Raw genomic sequence first — 17,210 nt, 5'->3', positions numbered from 1 at the left:
CATTTTTTTTTTTTTTTATCACTCAGCATGTACAGTACGACTGTGTATAATACAACCATTTGAGAAAGACATTTAGATAAAACTCTTGAAAACAAGTATTAATCAACGTGACAAATTGAGATTTTTATCTAATCATTAATTTTTATTCTGACGTCATAGAAAGTAGTATTGAACGAAACGCTCTTCCTCTTTTGATGCATTATCTAGTAATTATACTCATAGAAGTATCATACAATGATATTTGATATATTATATAGCAAGAAAAAAAATACGTTTGTTTGAATCAAGGTTTGGATGACGTAATTACAAAGTGAACAATTTAAAACATATTTGTAAGATAATGCATACTTTAGAGTAGAAACCAGTACAATATTGATAACGAAATACGAAGACAGGTCAGTGTAGAATGAAAATAAATTCAATTAACGCTAATGATATTAGGTACGGTTAGGTGAACATGACCCACTTCGAAATACAGTATTGGCCTGAAAATAGCCAATACTTTTTATGCATAAAATAAAATCACTGTTTCTTCCCTGTATTTTTTTCTTTTCTCCGTTGAGGGCACGGTAGCACAGTGGTAGTGCGTTCACCTCTGATGCAGGGTGTCCTTGGCTCGACCCAGCTCGCGCCAAGTGAGCTTTGTGGTGGGCAAACACCGTATAGTGGGTTTTCTCGGGGTTCTCCCGTTTCCTCTCACTTTAATTCATTTCTTATCCTAAACTGTTTCCTTTAGTTTAGCCGGCATAACCGTGAGGTAAAAAATTAAAGATTGCATTTCATTTCATTTTCTTTTCCTCCTCGAATTTTAGCGGAATCGCTTATACAGAGTGTTCCAAAACTAACTACGTGATTTCAAAACCAATTACTTTTACTCAAAAAAAAAAAAATTCTACAAAAAGGATTGATATGAAAAGATCGCATAATCTATGGATTTTTTTTTTTTATAACTTCTTAAAGACAACATTCTTGAAGTGCCTCCACTTTCAGTCTCACATATTCTTCCTCTTATTCTCCTGTGTATTGGAAGAACGTGGTCAAAAACTTGCAATCAGATTGTCTATAGTCATCTCCAAGGTTGCGTTTCTTACATTAAAACGTCTGTCATAACTTCATTGAGTTGCTGTAATTGATCACTGATTTTTGAAAATAATGTTCCAAACTTGCGACTCATTGTTCAATACTGAATCTCTTCATTTCTTAAATAGATCTATTGTTGTAAAGTCACCTAGTTAGTTTTGGGACACACTATGCTTGAACATTATCTTTTTTCTCCTTCGATCTTAAAGGTGAGGCTTATTTCCGGACGCTACGTATTTTCGGCTCATTGTGATGCTTTCCATCGAGTTGAATACACTTCGTAACCTAGATGGAACTATCCTTGATGCTGCATTTAGTTTATTTATGGTTTGTAGATCAAACGGAACAAAGGCAATGCCTCTATGAAGAATGAAACATATTCTATGCTTTTCCGTGGAGAAATACTGCTGCAACCAGTGGCGAAGTCCTACTATCAAGCTTTCTTGGAGATGAGATAATGCGAAAATTGCTTGTATTGTAAGGGTTGATTCTTGCATGATGGTATGTGAATCTCCAAATACACGGGATCAATCCCCGGTCGTGGTTCGGAGCCCTTGTTCGAAGCCCTGGTAGCTCGCGCCCTTCATAACCGCGGTGTTGAATAAGAATACAGAAAACAAAAACTCAAAATTTCATATTGAGTTCAATTTATTCTTTTTACTCCCCTGATTCTTGACCCTTTTGAAGCTCATGCAGTAAGTTTAATTTAGAAGCCTCAAAGAAAACGCACGCCAAGATTACTCAAAATCAGATATATATATATATATATATATATATATATATATATATATATATATATATATATATATATATATATATATATATATATATATACTATTGAACACAAAGGGTATTTCCGAATTCTAACTTCCCCTTCAATAAGATATGATGAAAAAAAAACTTTACCATATGAAAATATAGGCTATATACGGGGCTGAATTTAGGGGGTGTACCGGTGCAACCCTCGCCCTTCGTTGTAAATATACGCTATCTAAAATGAGAAGCTAGCAGTGGAAATATCAACACTTTTCGAAACTTTCTGCCGTCATGTTTCCGTTGGAGACTTAACAGAAAGCGGAGATGCCTAAAGGCATTTTTTAAAATCAAATTTAATGCAAATGCAGTGGTAGTTATTGGTGCACCCACCGTCAGAAAATACTGGATCCGGTCCTGAATATATATGTGTACACAAAACTCATGAAAAAGTTTGAATTTGGGAGCTTGAACTCCCCTTGATGAAATTCTATGTATACCACTGCACATAGACAGACACATATGAACAAATGCATGTAGGCTACGGGCGTCTCTCTATCACGGGCGTCTCTGGCGGGGGGATGAGGAGGACGCGTCCCCCCAATATTTTGAAGTACAAAATATTCAATATTTTATTCTAATTTAATTTATTTACTAACGACAAAATATCATATAAATAATAATTATATTTATTTGGAATATACGTAATATTCAGGCTGTGAAACAATTGTAATCGAGTTCTTGATATACCTTAGGGGGTCCGTGAAGGTAAGCAGAAAGGTAACAAATGAAATCGAAGTTAATAAACAGGTTGGGATAGATAGTGCCATTTAAATAACTTTCTTTGATGTCCCCCTCCCCCCATTTTTACATGCCAGAGACGCCAGTCATCTCTATAGATGAGTTTCGAAATCATCTCTACGTTTTATTCAGAAATCTTTATAATATTGTATAAATTTTATACGGTAAAGTGACTATAAGAAAGAAAAAAATAAGAAAGAAGAAAAAGTATGGAAGTTAATAAATCATTGTCAATCGTGACAGAGTTTTATCAAAGGTTTGTCTTCTATGACAGCCAGATAATAGCTGCTACTTAACTAACGCTTCACGCTCTCAAAACAAACACAATGCAAGCTGAAGTCTTAAGTGTTAAATGGTCAGTTTATTTGCTAATACCCTGTATATTTTTTTAAAAAAGAAAAAATATTAAAAGTGTCAATAATATTCTATGTTTATTAAAGATTGTATTGCATAATAAATCTTGTTAAGTATCAGAATATACATAATAAAAGCTTTTGTATTATCACTACGCAAGAAAGAAACAATTGACGAAATCTCGTTCTTGTAGAAGGCTTGAAAAAAAAAAAAAAACATAAAGTTAGTTTTAAATTATCAAAACGTGTCAATGATAAATGGCTTCCAACACTATTCACGTTAAGCACGCAACCATCCATCAAAGAAACTGAAAGAGACAGAGAGAGAGAGAGAGATCGAAAAAAAAAGTAGTTCACATTATTTTCTTTCTAAAACAGAAAAGTTTTTTTGTATGCCAGGAGAAAGAATGATATCGGGGACTACAATGCATTATTTTTAGGCAGACATTGATTTTTTGCCCATTGTGTGGTGATCTTTGCTAAACTGACGGAATTGCTTTAACTGTTTGTGTGTGTATGTGTAGTGTTGATTCAGTTACGTTCAGTTCAATTTTGTGTTGCAGTGGTGTCGTCAAGCAGCTTTTTTAAAAAAAAAGTAATTAAAAAATCTGTGCTCTTGTTTTTCAACTACTCTTACTTGCTGACCAAGCTTCTTATAATACGTAGTAACACATGAGTAGTAAGGTTGAGCATATATCGCATTGCCTTTTGAAATCTTGTTCTACAGACACTTTTGATGAGGATGATGATAGTTTCCAAGGTAAGTAGATATTTTAGTTTTTTCTGCTTTAAGTTGTCAGGCATATTAGTATCAAGGGAAGAAAGAAACTCTTCTAAAACGTTTTATGGTGATAATTTTACCTGACTTCACTGGTGCACCGAGGATTCTTGTTTGGACAGCTATTAGAACTGTACGTGAACGAGTTTTGTATCAGGGCGGCCAAACTTTTTAAGATTGAGGGCTACTTTTCATTTCAGAAATCACTAGTGGTTAGGGATGCGCACGAATCGAGACATGTCTCGAATCTCGACTCGACTAGACTCGAATTCGAGTCGAGACACAGTTTGTAAAATTCGAGACGAGTCGAGACAAACGTATTTCTCGACTCGAATGTCTCGAAAATCTTTCTATAATTTTTAATATTACTTTGAAGAAAGTGCTCACTCAGAAACACTCGGCACGATAATTTCGGAAACTGCAGGACATGTCAGGTGTTCGAGGAGTGCTGTAGTGAGTGTCTTAAACAAGTGGTGAAACCAAGGGGAAACGACGTCCAAACGTGGAGGGGTTGGGCGCCCCCCACCTCATTACATACGTTGACGTCGTAGGCTGGGCAGACTGTTAAAACAGGACAGGCAGCGAACTGCGTGGGAACTAACATCCGAGTTTAATGCTGGGCAAAGTACAAGTGTGTCTGAACTAATGTTGTAAAATTTTGAACCTGTTGGTAAAAAATCGTTTTTTTTTTCGATATTCCGGAAAAATTGGAAAATGATAAAAAAATAAAACATTTGTGTTAGGTTAATTTTACTAGTATTTTTTTTTTATTTTGCAAACGCGTGAAAAATATAAGTTCAAAAATTTCAATATTGCGAATATTAAAAAATAGCACTCGAAAATAAAACTATTCCAATTATTATATTTATTAAAATACTAGATTTACGCGTATGCTTGTCCTCACAGAAAAGTTTATATGTTTGTTTCCAGTCCTGTCGACGATAAGATCTTGAACTCGCAAGTGCTAGAAACGTGCCGTTTTCATTGGTCGATTCCAAATTTTGTGTAAATTGTCCAGTTCTAATGAATATTTTTTAAAAACATGGCCATTAGTTCGTTATTAAATTCTAAGGGTACACTGGAAGACTTACTTAGTATTGAATTTTTTGAAAAAGTAAAGCATCATGCTCTACGAGTTATATATTCCAACATCACATAGTTGTATATAGGGGTTGTATATCTCTCAGGTGTTTGTTTCATGGCCAAACGAAGGATAACCATTTCTCTAGTCTAAGATGAATCTTCATTCTTTGGAGATTTTTTTTTCCAATGAACTCCGTATATCACTGACATAGTTAATTGTGTGTGTAATTTATTTACTTATTACATAATGCATGCAAAAAGAAAGAAAACACTGGTCATATATGAATTAGAAATTCCAATCACAAGTGGGCTCAAATCTTGCAAACGTTGCGAGATATTGAAACAAAATAATCGAAAAAATTTCCTCTTTATGATACCCCTTGCCGATTTTTATGAAGGCGTCCTTCACTTGTATCTGTAAAGGGACATGTACAGATATGAGGAATGACAAGGAGATTCATGCCCATATATGAATAGTTGAAAATTAATAGTCTGCACTTATTTCTGTTATGTCGTTTATTCGTGGATGTTCATTAATTACAGAACTTACAATTACAGTTACATACAGTTACATATATATGGTTACATACATTAATTACAGTTACATACAAGCCTACCAACATGAAGTGTTCTATTGCAACAAATAGGTCTCCTCAAGGAAACTGAGTTCTCATGGTCTTTGGTCTGGTGAAGTTTTGTTAATTTTAATCAAATTACATCTTAAGAGAAAGAGCAGTAGGCAAATGTCACTAATACTCATGCACTAAAACATACAATTATTATTATTTAATATTTTAATATAGACACTTATATAAACTTTATGTACAAAATCCTGTATGTAAACAAATACATGTTTTCTAGTGCGACAATGAAAGTGACTATGTTTCTAACTTAATAACTCTTGAGTCATCAAACCGACCTCGATAAAATTTTCAACATAGATGAGGTTCGTGAAGTTTTTTTTATCATTTCACTTTGAAGATGCAACTTGAGACAAGGGGAGAGGGGAAATGACAGATATTAGTGTCGAATCCATAATTTTCGGAGTCGCTGAAATGAACAATGACATTTCCGATGCCGTTTAAATCAAAATTCAGCCCCACAACTTGGAGGAGGGAGGAGATATATATAAAAATGATTGAAAATGACCAATATTAGGGTCGAATCGATAGTTTTCGGGGTTGCTAAGATGAACAGTGACACTTCCGGCCGTTTAAATCCAAATTCAGCCGCGCAACTTGGTGAAAGGGGAGTATATATATATATATATATATATATATATATATATATATGTCGATTTCTTCTGGTGGTTTGAAACGGTACGGCGTACCGGCACCTTTTAATGGTAGCGGAATATTTTGTTTTCTGTCTTAAAAAGGATTGATAAGAAACTTTAAAAAAATACCAAATAGTAAATGTATAGGTTTATTGAAAATCAGAATTTTTTGTTTCTTTGTTTTCGTTTTCTTTTTGTCTTTCTGGAGAAAGAGCTGCGAATCTTTGCTCCTTCTTGAAGCCTGTTAATAATATCCAGGGATCTCTCCCTCGCTGGTACGTTCTCGCGCTTCAGTTTGTTCATTTCTTTTTCGCACGGCAATATAAACCATAAAGGTTCTGAACGGACCAGATTTTTATTTTTTTTTTTTTCTGAAAAGACTGACGTCTCACAACAAAATAATCCCAAGAAATTTGTCTGTCGGTAATTCAATGGCCATTAGAGATGAAAAGTTGATGGTTGAATTCCTGAGATAAATAAAGCAATATAGTCTGGCAGCGTTTTCTGAAAAGAGGCCTAGAAATTGAGTTAGGGGGTACAAGATGTTACCGAGTGCCAACTGATATATTTTGATTTATGGGTCCCTAGGAAACGTGAAACGGCTTGTTGGCATTCTTGAATTTCTAAAATTACGTCAGGAGCCGCCATTTTGTAAAATGATGGTAGTGTTCAGAAATACACTACTTTATCTGTATTCCAAGCGTATGCATGAGCAATAAAAACTCTTTGCGAACGCTACAAATAACTGCTTACTAAAACGTCGTGGGATAGATTTTTAGCAATGAAGTATTTTTCATTTAGTTGGTCGTGTGATTTGTTGTGTGGAGTGTCCATTTAATCCAAATTCGATCCTACAACTTGGAGGAGGGAGAAGATATATAAAACTTATTGAAAATGACCGTTATTAGTGTCGAATCGATAGTTTTCGGGGTCACTGAGATGAACAGTGACACTTCCGGACGTTTAAATCCAAATTCAATCCCATTAGTACTCTAAGGGGGGATGGTGACATGTAAAGATAATTGAAAATTACCGATATTAAAGTCGAATTCATAGTTTTGGGCTCCATAAGTTCATTGGTGACAGTTTTGGTGCCCTTTGTGTCCAAAATGAAACGTATTCTTCCCGTGCGAAGAACAGGTATTCTGCTAGTCTGTAATAATAACGAACGGAAGTTTCACATGCTCAACCCTTTAATATATTTCTCGTTTCTCAAATTTACTCACTTGTGCGGTATATGTTTTAGATATATTGGGTTTTCTATTGGTCTTTTAGATATTCCCAAGTATAATTTCCTCTTAGGGGGTGAGCGCCCCACCTTGCCCCCCTGATGGACGCCCTTGGAAAGTAGCCTTTCGTGCGTTGTTGTAATTACTGTATGTACTGAATAATCACTGTATCGATAGAAGAACATACCGTACAATATACGTATGCCTAAATGGCATTTCCGTGTAGACATTTTCGATAATCCGAACAATTTGAAAATCCCAACTCCCTGTGTTCCCAATTAGTTCGGATTTTCGGCTTCCTACTGTATATGCTGCAGACATGTTACAGCAAGTAAGATGATTAGCATCAGGACAAGAAATAGTTTTTAAACTATATTTTCCTGTTTTTGCCAATATTTCCAAACAAATTATTTTTTCTAATGGATTCAAAATTTCCGGAAATTTTACATAGAACAAGGAAGACATCTCTATAAAATGTATGTTTGATTTAATATATTAACTAAAATGATTCTGGCCCCGTTATTTTAACACTTCCCTGCCATCAAGGGGGAACTTCATAAGATTGCTCAAGATAATTTTAATGCGTCTATACTAATTAAGCTAACTAGGATTATATTTTAGTTTCTTTTGTAGCCATAACTCCATTCTATTGCGGTGCTAACTTCGAACTGTTTGAATGAGTTGTGCACAAAATTTTCCTATGCTAATACAAGAAACATAAGTACTCAATTGTCTTAACTCTAAACTAGTAAATACAAAATAGTTTTAATTTTGAAAGCTTAATATAATAAAATATTCGAAAATTTCAATTTTACCCAAATTTTCCGTTTTTTTAAGTTCGGGAAAACTGTAAAATACTGTTTTTTCCCAAAAATTTCCGTTTTTTCCCAGGCCTTCACAACACTAGTCTGAACACACAGTGCACCGAATACTCCTAACAATGGTCCTCCGCAGCCGACGACCCATTCATGTGCGAATGTTAACACCACGATATCGGCAACTACGACTAAAATGAACACATGACCCCTTCCACTGGACCTTGGCACAGTGGTAGAGCATTGCATTGTCTGATGAATCCCGATACCTTCTTCATCATGACGATGGGAGGATGCGAATTCGTCGTGGTCCAAGGGAACAGCTCTTTGACACCTGTACTGCGGTACGGAAACAAGCTGGCTGCGGCTTAATTATTATCTGGGGAACATTCACGTGAGCATCCATATGTCTAGTGAAGCTTGAGCAAGGCACCATGATGGCCGAGGCGTATCGCACACTGCTTGCAGACTACGCACACCCCTTCATGACGACCATGTTTCCCAACGGTGGTGGCACCTTTCGACAAGATAATGCACTATGTCACAAGACCAGGAGTGTGATGGAGTGGTTCGAGGAACGCAGGAGAGAGTTCCAAGTGATATGCTGGCTCATCAGCTCGCCGGATCTGAACCCAATCGAACACATCTGGGATGTGATTGATCGTGACGTCAAGGCACATCGCTCTCCTCCCCGGAATTTACGGGAATTTAGTAACCTGTGTGTGCATATGTGGTGTCAACTCTCTCCAGCAACCTACCAAGGATCATTACGTTCATGTCAAGACGCGTCGCCGTTGTTATCCGTGCCAAAGGTCGACATACTGACAATTAGGTAGGTAGTCATAATGGTCTGGCTGATGTGTGCGTATATTTTAACTCGTATATTTTGTCTCGACTCGAATTTCGAGACGTATCGACTCAAATTCGAGACTAGTCGAAACAGAAACATATTTTCGAGTCGAGACATGAGTCGAGACAACATTTTCTCGAGACGAGTCGAGACAGGCTTAAATCTCGACTCGACTCGACTCGACTCGTGCGCATCCCTACCAATGATCTACTTATCTGTTTACTTGCCTGCTAGCTGAAAAATAAAAGAATAACAATAATCGATACCAGGGGCGCACCCACGCGGGGGGTCCACTGGCTCCGGACCCCCAAAACTTTGTAACTCGACATTCATGTATACACCTTCTTAATGAAATTAGATTATGTTTGTTTAGCTGAGATATGCTTGATCTATCATTTCATCTATACTACTTTCTTTTATATAAACAACCTAGTTCCATATTCTTTTGTGACAGCATAGGTAGCAGTACTCAACAATTACTAACTGCCTTTTCGGGTAGAGAATAACACCAGTTCAATATTACATAAATGTTGTGTCTTGTGGTATTGACCCCCCAAACTTTGGACCGCAACCAACAAAAAAAAATCTAGATGCGCGACTGATCGATACAGACAGGATGGCACTGGCCACCCTAGGCTACCTCTCACGACTTGGCCACTCTGTTCTACATAGTATCATACAATCGTTTCCTGCCGACTTTTTAAATATATTTTATACATATACAGAAATTTATTTTGTATATATTTATGTGTGGGTCAGGCTCATGGCCAGGACACTTAGACGAGGTGCGAGATAATTTTGGGAGGACTAACTTGAGTTCATCGTACATTCTTCAATGCTTACTTTTCAAATTATATTTATCTAAACTAACAACTGAAAGTTTCAGTGAGATGAGCTTTCCACGGCCACTCCTTAGCTATAGTCCTAGTGTGGATAGGTGCTATTCGTATTTCACTTATCTATACGTAATTTCATTTTTCCATTAACAAAAATTGCCGTTAAATGATCAAGATTTTCATACTTTCTTTATATTATAACTTACGAGGAACCATAGTGTTATATTCTCAAACTCAAACTTCACAAAAACCTCTAGAGATGCCAAGAGCGAAAGGGTTTTTAGGATTTTTATCAAGACTTTTGGCCGTGATACACAGAGAACGCTGTTGAATCTATTTGCATAAAATTTGAAAATAAATTGAAATTAGCTATCATTCAACTTATTGAATGTTCACGTCAGTACAATGTAATATAGTTTTTTTTAAAAAAAATACTTCCTTGCATTTCTCTAATAGCTTAAAAAGTGAACCGAATCTCCTTCCTTAGCATCCCTCCGGTGAGTGCACCAATGCATATCTTTGATTATACCAATGTACAGAGGATTTGTATATATAAGACACATCAAACATGGTATTTATGTGATGAAATTTCTTTCGATGTTGGAGATTCTGAATGAATTGATCGATTTTAGTAAGGCTGACATTACCTTAAGAAGAGGTCACGTAAGTTGAAGATAATTCGGTTTATTTTAACAAAAGGTCACCTTGGAACCGGGACACAGCACATCAATTTACAAAATCAGAATTATGGCTTTATAAACTATGCTTTTCAGTAACATTGAAAAGACTGCCAGAGGCAGATCTAGCCCGGAGCCGAGGGAGCAATTCTTTCTTGAGTGACAAAATTAATTTATTAGTTATACGTTTTTGAAAGTTCATAGTAAACTCATGATATACCTATCATAGTCTGGGTTTTGGCTGTCTCTCAGTTTTTACCTTCTAGATCTTCCATTGCTTAAGCCAGCGTTTCCCAACCTTTTTCAACTTGCGGCACACTGCAGGTGTAACTTGAATTCTCGCGGCACACTCATATAGATATTATTATTATTATTATTATTATTATTATTATTATTATTATTATTATTTGTAAACATAAAACACCTTGGTATTTTTTTTCTGTGAGTACTGATATCTTTTCCACAGACAAGAAAGTTCGATCACTGGTTTCAATCCGTGGTAAATCATTATGCTTATTTTTCATTCTAATTTAAAAATAGAAAACAATTACATTGAAATATAGGACTCGAGTTCATAAAAATACACTTTCTCGTTCGAAAATTGTATCCAACCTTTCACTAATAAGGAAGATCACTAAGTAACGAACAAACAAACAAATCTCTTGTACTTTTAAAACACAAATGAGAGTAATTTGTATGCAAGTTTGCTTTCTCGAAATGATTGAATAATATTTTTTTTAAATTTCAAGTTACGAAGTAGTCTGCAACAATAAAGAAGCAATAATGGTGATAACAAGTATAACAAATACCTTTTTAACATTAAAAATGTACAGAATAGTAACACAGTATGGAACTTAAAATTATAGATTCATAGTAGACGCTCAAAGTAATGTGAAACACAAATATACATTTTTCCTCACAAATATAATATGAGACACAATGTCTTGCAATTTGATTGCAATAGAATTAATAATTATGTTACGATTTCCTCGCGGCACACCAGCGGCCCATTCGTGGCACACCGGTTGGGAAACGCTGGCTTAACCTATGATTTATATATTTTTGAAAGTTTATAGTAAACTCATGATATACCTATCATAGTCTGGGTTCTGGCTGTCTCTCAGTTTCTACCTTCTAGATCCTCCACTACTTAAGCTATTATTTATATATTTTTAAAAGTTTATACTAAACTCATGATATACCTATCATAGTCTGGGTTCTGGCTGTCTCTCAGTTTCTACCTTCTAGATCCTCCACTGCTTAAGCTATTATTTATATATTTTTAAAAGTTTATAGTAAACTCATGATATACCTATCATAGTCTGGGTTCTGGCTGTCTCTCAGTTTCTACCTTCTAGATCCTCCACTGCTTAAGCTATTATTTATATATTTTTAAAAGTTTATAGTAAACTCATGATATACCTATCATAGTCTGGGTTCTGGCTGTCTCTCAGTTTCTACCTTCTAGATCCTCCACTGCTCAAGCTATTATTTATATATTTTTAAAAGTTTATACTAAACTCATGATATACCTATCATAGTCTGGGTTCTGGCTGTCTCTCAGTTTCTACCTTCTAGATCCTCCACTGCTTAAGCTATTATTTATATATTTTTAAAAGTTTATAGTAAACTCATGATATACCTATCATAGTCTGGGTTCTGGCTGTCTCCCAGTTTCTACCTTCTAGATCCTCCACTGCTTAAGCTATTATTTATATATTTTTAAAAGTTTATAGTAAACTCATGATATACCTATCATAGTCTGGGTTCTGGCTGTCTCTCAGTTTCTACCTTCTAGATCCTCCACTGCTCAAGCTATTATTTATATATTTTTAAAAGTTTATAGTAAACTCATGATATACCTATCATAGTCTGGGTTCTGGCTGTCTCTCAGTTTCTACCTTCTAGATCCTCCACTGCTTAAGCTATTATTTATATATTTTTAAAAGTTTATAGTAAACTCATGATATACCTATCATAGTCTGGGTTCTGGCTGTCTCTCAGTTTCTACCTTCTAGATCCTCCACTGCTTAAGCTATTATTTATATATTTTTAAAAGTTTATAGTAAACTCATGATATACCTATCATAGTCTGGGTTCTGGCTGTCTCTCAGTTTCTAGTTTCTAGATCCTCCACTGCTTAAGCTATTATTTATATATTTTTAAAAGTTTATACTAAACTCATGATATACCTATCATAGTCTGGGTTCTGGCTGTCTCCCAGTTTCTACCTTCTAGATCCTCCACTGCTTAAGCTATTATTTATATATTTTTAAAAGTTTATACTAAACTCATGATATACCTATCATAGTCTGGGTTCTGGCTGTCTCTCAGTTTCTACCTTCTAGATCCTCCACTGCTCAAGCTATTATTTATATATTTTTAAAAGTTTATAGTAAACTCATGATATACCTATCATAGTCTGGGTTCTGGCTGTCTCTCAGTTTCTACCTTCTAGATCCTCCACTGCTTAAGCTATTATTTATATATTTTTAAAAGTTTATAGTAAACTCATGATATACCTATCATAGTCTGGGTTCTGGCTGTCTCTCAGTTTCTACCTTCTAGATCCTCCACTGCTCAAGCTATTATTTATATATTTTTAAAAGTTTATAGTAAACTCATGATATACCTATCATAGTCTGGGTTCTGGCTGTCTCTCAGTTTCTACCTTCTAGATCCTCCACTGCTTAAGCTATTATTTATATATTTTTAAAAGTTTATACTAAACTCATGATATACCTATCATAGTCTGGGTTCTGGCTGTCTCTCAGTTTCTACCTTCTAGATCCTCCACTGCTTAAGCTATTATTTATATATTTTTAAAAGTTTATAGTAAACTCATGATATACCTATCATAGTCTGGGTTCTGGTTATCTCTCAGTTTCTACCTTCTAGATCCTCCACTGCTTAAGCTATTATTTATATATTTTTAAAAGTTTATAGTAAACTCATGATATACCTATCATAGTCTGGGTTCTGGCTGTCTCTCAGTTTCTACCTTCTAGATCCTCCACTGCTTAAGCTATTATTTATATATTTTTAAAAGTTTATAGTAAACTCATGATATACCTATCATAGTCTGGGTTCTGGCTGTCTCTCAGTTTCTACCTTCTAGATCCTCCACTGCTTAAGCTATTATTTATATATTTTTAAAAGTTTATAGTAAACTCATGATATACCTATCATAGTCTGGGTTCTGGCTGTCTCTCAGTTTCTACCTTCTAGATCTTCCACTGCTTAAGCTATTATTTATATATTTTTAAAAGTTTATAGTAAACTCATGATATACCTATCATAGTCTGGGTTCTGGCTGTCTCTCAGTTTCTACCTTCTAGATCCTCCACTGCTTAAGCTATTATTTATATATTTTTAAAAGTTTATAGTAAACTCATGATATACCTATCATAGTCTGGGTTCTGGCTGTCTCTCAGTTTCTACCTTCTAGATCCTCCACTGCTTAAGCTATTATTTATATATTTTTAAAAGTTTATAGTAAACTCATGATATACCTATCATAGTCTGGGTTCTGGCTGTCTCTCAGTTTCTACCTTCTAGATCCTCCACTGCTTAAGCTATTATTTATATATTTTTAAAAGTTTATAGTAAACTCATGATATACCTATCATAGTCTGGGTTCTGGCTGTCTCTCAGTTTCTACCTTCTAGATCCTCCACTGCTTAAGCTATTATTTATATATTTTTGAAAGTTATAGTAAACTCATGATATATCTATCATAGTCTGGGTTCTGGCTTTCCCCTGCCCCAGATTTTACCTTCTAAGTCCGTCACTGAGAATGGCTGACAAAACTTACTGTCATTCTCCTGTTGTAATTTATCAAAACTTGTAACACAGGAAATACGGTTTATATGAAAATAAACAACTACAAATCGCTATTATTATTTATTGATCTTTGTTTTAATATATATCATTACTATATTAATCTGACCAGTGTTCCTCGTATTGCATTTCGTGGATATTTCATGATCTATGATAGTAAGATTGTCAGTAATATTTTGTAGTTTTACAGTGAATACCTATAAAGTGTAGGATTTTCGTAACAGTATTACATTAAGAATTCTAGTTAGCGAGTCAAAGTGGCGTTGACAGAATGGCTAACTGATTGTAGTTATTTTTTGTACACGATGTGCATATATTTTATCTGTGGTGCAAACTGACTTCAAGTAAGACACTGTGTAAACCGAATCTGCACTCTTTAAAAGAAAAAAAGTATTGTTAATATAAATGCCAAAAATGAAAATGAAATCCTTTAGTTTAACGCTCCAAGCAGTGGCGGCTGCTGCCTTGAATTTTGGGTGGTGCACAATAGATGACCTCTCCTCTTTCATTATTATTATTATTATAAATAATAATAGTTTAATAATAATAATAATAATAATTATTATTATTATTATTATATTATTATTATTAATAATAATAGTAATAATAATAATAATAATAATAGCAGTGGCGTATTCACGATTTTGTTTCGGGGGGGCTTTGCTAACTATCGGGGGGGCTTTACCTGAAAATGTGAAAATTCTGCAAGATATTACATATACTTTACTATAGTAAGTACGATTTCAGAGGGGCTTAAGCCCGGAAGTCCCCCTAAATACGCCACTGATAGTTATTATAAATAATAATAGCGATTTCTTCATGGCATGCTTCAAGCATGCAATGGAGAAGCTCATTTTGTATGATTTTTGACGTACTCTTGAAAATTATTGCGCTTTCTAAATGACTCTTGAGAGCGCTGTCAAGTTCTCCACTGAAATTAATTAATCTACGAAAAACGCCTCGATTTGAAAACGAGTCTGTTTTTCATCATGTCCTCTTAAAGCCAATTCGAAGGTGCCACGACACCAAATGCAATTGATGATTATATTGAGCACGTACTTGTTTTGCGTCACTTTTTGATTGTGATTCTCAATGGACCAACTATAACCAGCATTTAGTTGAGCAGCAATATTCACGTTTCCCAACCAGTGAGATCAAAACGTGTCTTATATGACCTTTTTTTTTTTTTTTTTTTGTCGTGCAGATGCTGGATATCCGCACCTTTTTTACTCCATGCATCTTCCTCCGCCCCAGCAACAAACAGGGAAAACAAAACAAAGCATTTTTAATTTCACATTCACATAACCACTAGGAAAAATAGTAATGACACAGTAAAAACTTTTCCCACACTTTGTTTTCCAGATACAAGATCGAAATTTTGCACACGCATAACTATGTATTTTTCAAGAGATTTTCAGATCCGTACGTGAACCTAAGTCCGGCTAAGACAGACGCAAACATTTTGATTTTTTTTTTTTTCAAAAAAATCTTCCGGTTTTTCCTCGATTTTTCAGTTTCTGTTGTATAATACGGACAAGGGAGTGGTACCGTTGGAAAGTCTCTATTGTTAAAAAGAAAAAGAAAAATCCGAGGTGTGAATCTCGATTCTACAATAAATAGTAAGGAAGCAGCAGATGTTTGAGTAAAACTCTAAAATTTATCTTAAAAAATGGAAATCCCTAAAGAGTTAATAATATGCAACCTAAATTTGTCATTAAATCTTAATTTTTAATTCTTTCCTAACTAAAATATTGTTCAAATATAATATATCAGTCGATAGACCACGTCAAACTGAACAAGGTAACATACTTAAGGCTAAATTCTCATGCGTAGTTTTCGAAAAATTTAAAGGGGTAAACTTTTGTAGCGCTAGAAAGTATGTCATTAGTTGCCAATGATAACATAGCAACACACACACACACACACACACACAAATAAATGTTCTGTACACCAGAAGGCAGAGTATGGATTTGATGTATTTTGTTACACAAAATCCAAAATTTGAAATCCCAGGACGATCGACCGTGTCAATATTTGTTATGGGCGAAAAGTTTGAGTGATTTTGAATAATGAGACTATACGTAACTCAGCAATACAAAGGAAAAAAGAAATGTGCACTGGACCTCGGGGTATGGATTCGATGTATTTTGTTACACAGAATCCAAATTTCGATTCCCATAGGGCGATTGACCGTGTCAATTTCTTTTTTATGGACATTAAATTTGAGCGACTTTGGATAGGGATGACACATATTTTTTTAATTAACCATAAAACAGACTTGACAAGGTCAATCGTCGTAGGATTTCGAAATTTGGATTCTGTGTAACAAAATACATTGAATCCATACCCTGGGGTTCACTACACAGATTTTTTTTTGGCTAAGTTACGTGTAGCCTCCCTATCCAAAATCGCTCAAGTTTTTTCACCCATAACAAAAAATTGACACGGTCAATCGTCCTGGGGTTTCGAAATTTGGATTCTGTGTAACAAAATACATTGAATCCATACCCTGGGGTTCACTACACAGATTTTTTTTTTTTTTTTTTTTTTTTGGCTAAGTTACGTGTAGCCTCCCTATCCAAAATCGCTCAAGTTTTTCACCCATAACAAAAAATTGACACGGTCAATCGTCCTGGGGTTTCGAAATTTGGATTCTGTGTAACAAAATACATTGAATCCATACCCTGGGGTTCACTACACAGATTTTTTTTTTTTTTTTTTGGCTAAGTTACGTGTAGCCTCCCTATCCAAAATCGCTCAAGTTTTTCACCCATAACAAAAAATTGACACGGTCAATCATCCTGGGGTTTCGAAATTTGGATTCTGTGTAACAAAATAC

Source organism: Thermobia domestica, chromosome 16, assembly GCF_964235325.1.
Source record: "Thermobia domestica chromosome 16, izTheDome1.hap1.1, whole genome shotgun sequence".
NCBI lineage: Eukaryota > Metazoa > Arthropoda > Insecta > Zygentoma > Lepismatidae > Thermobia > Thermobia domestica.
Note: the sequence above shows the minus strand (reverse complement) of the source record.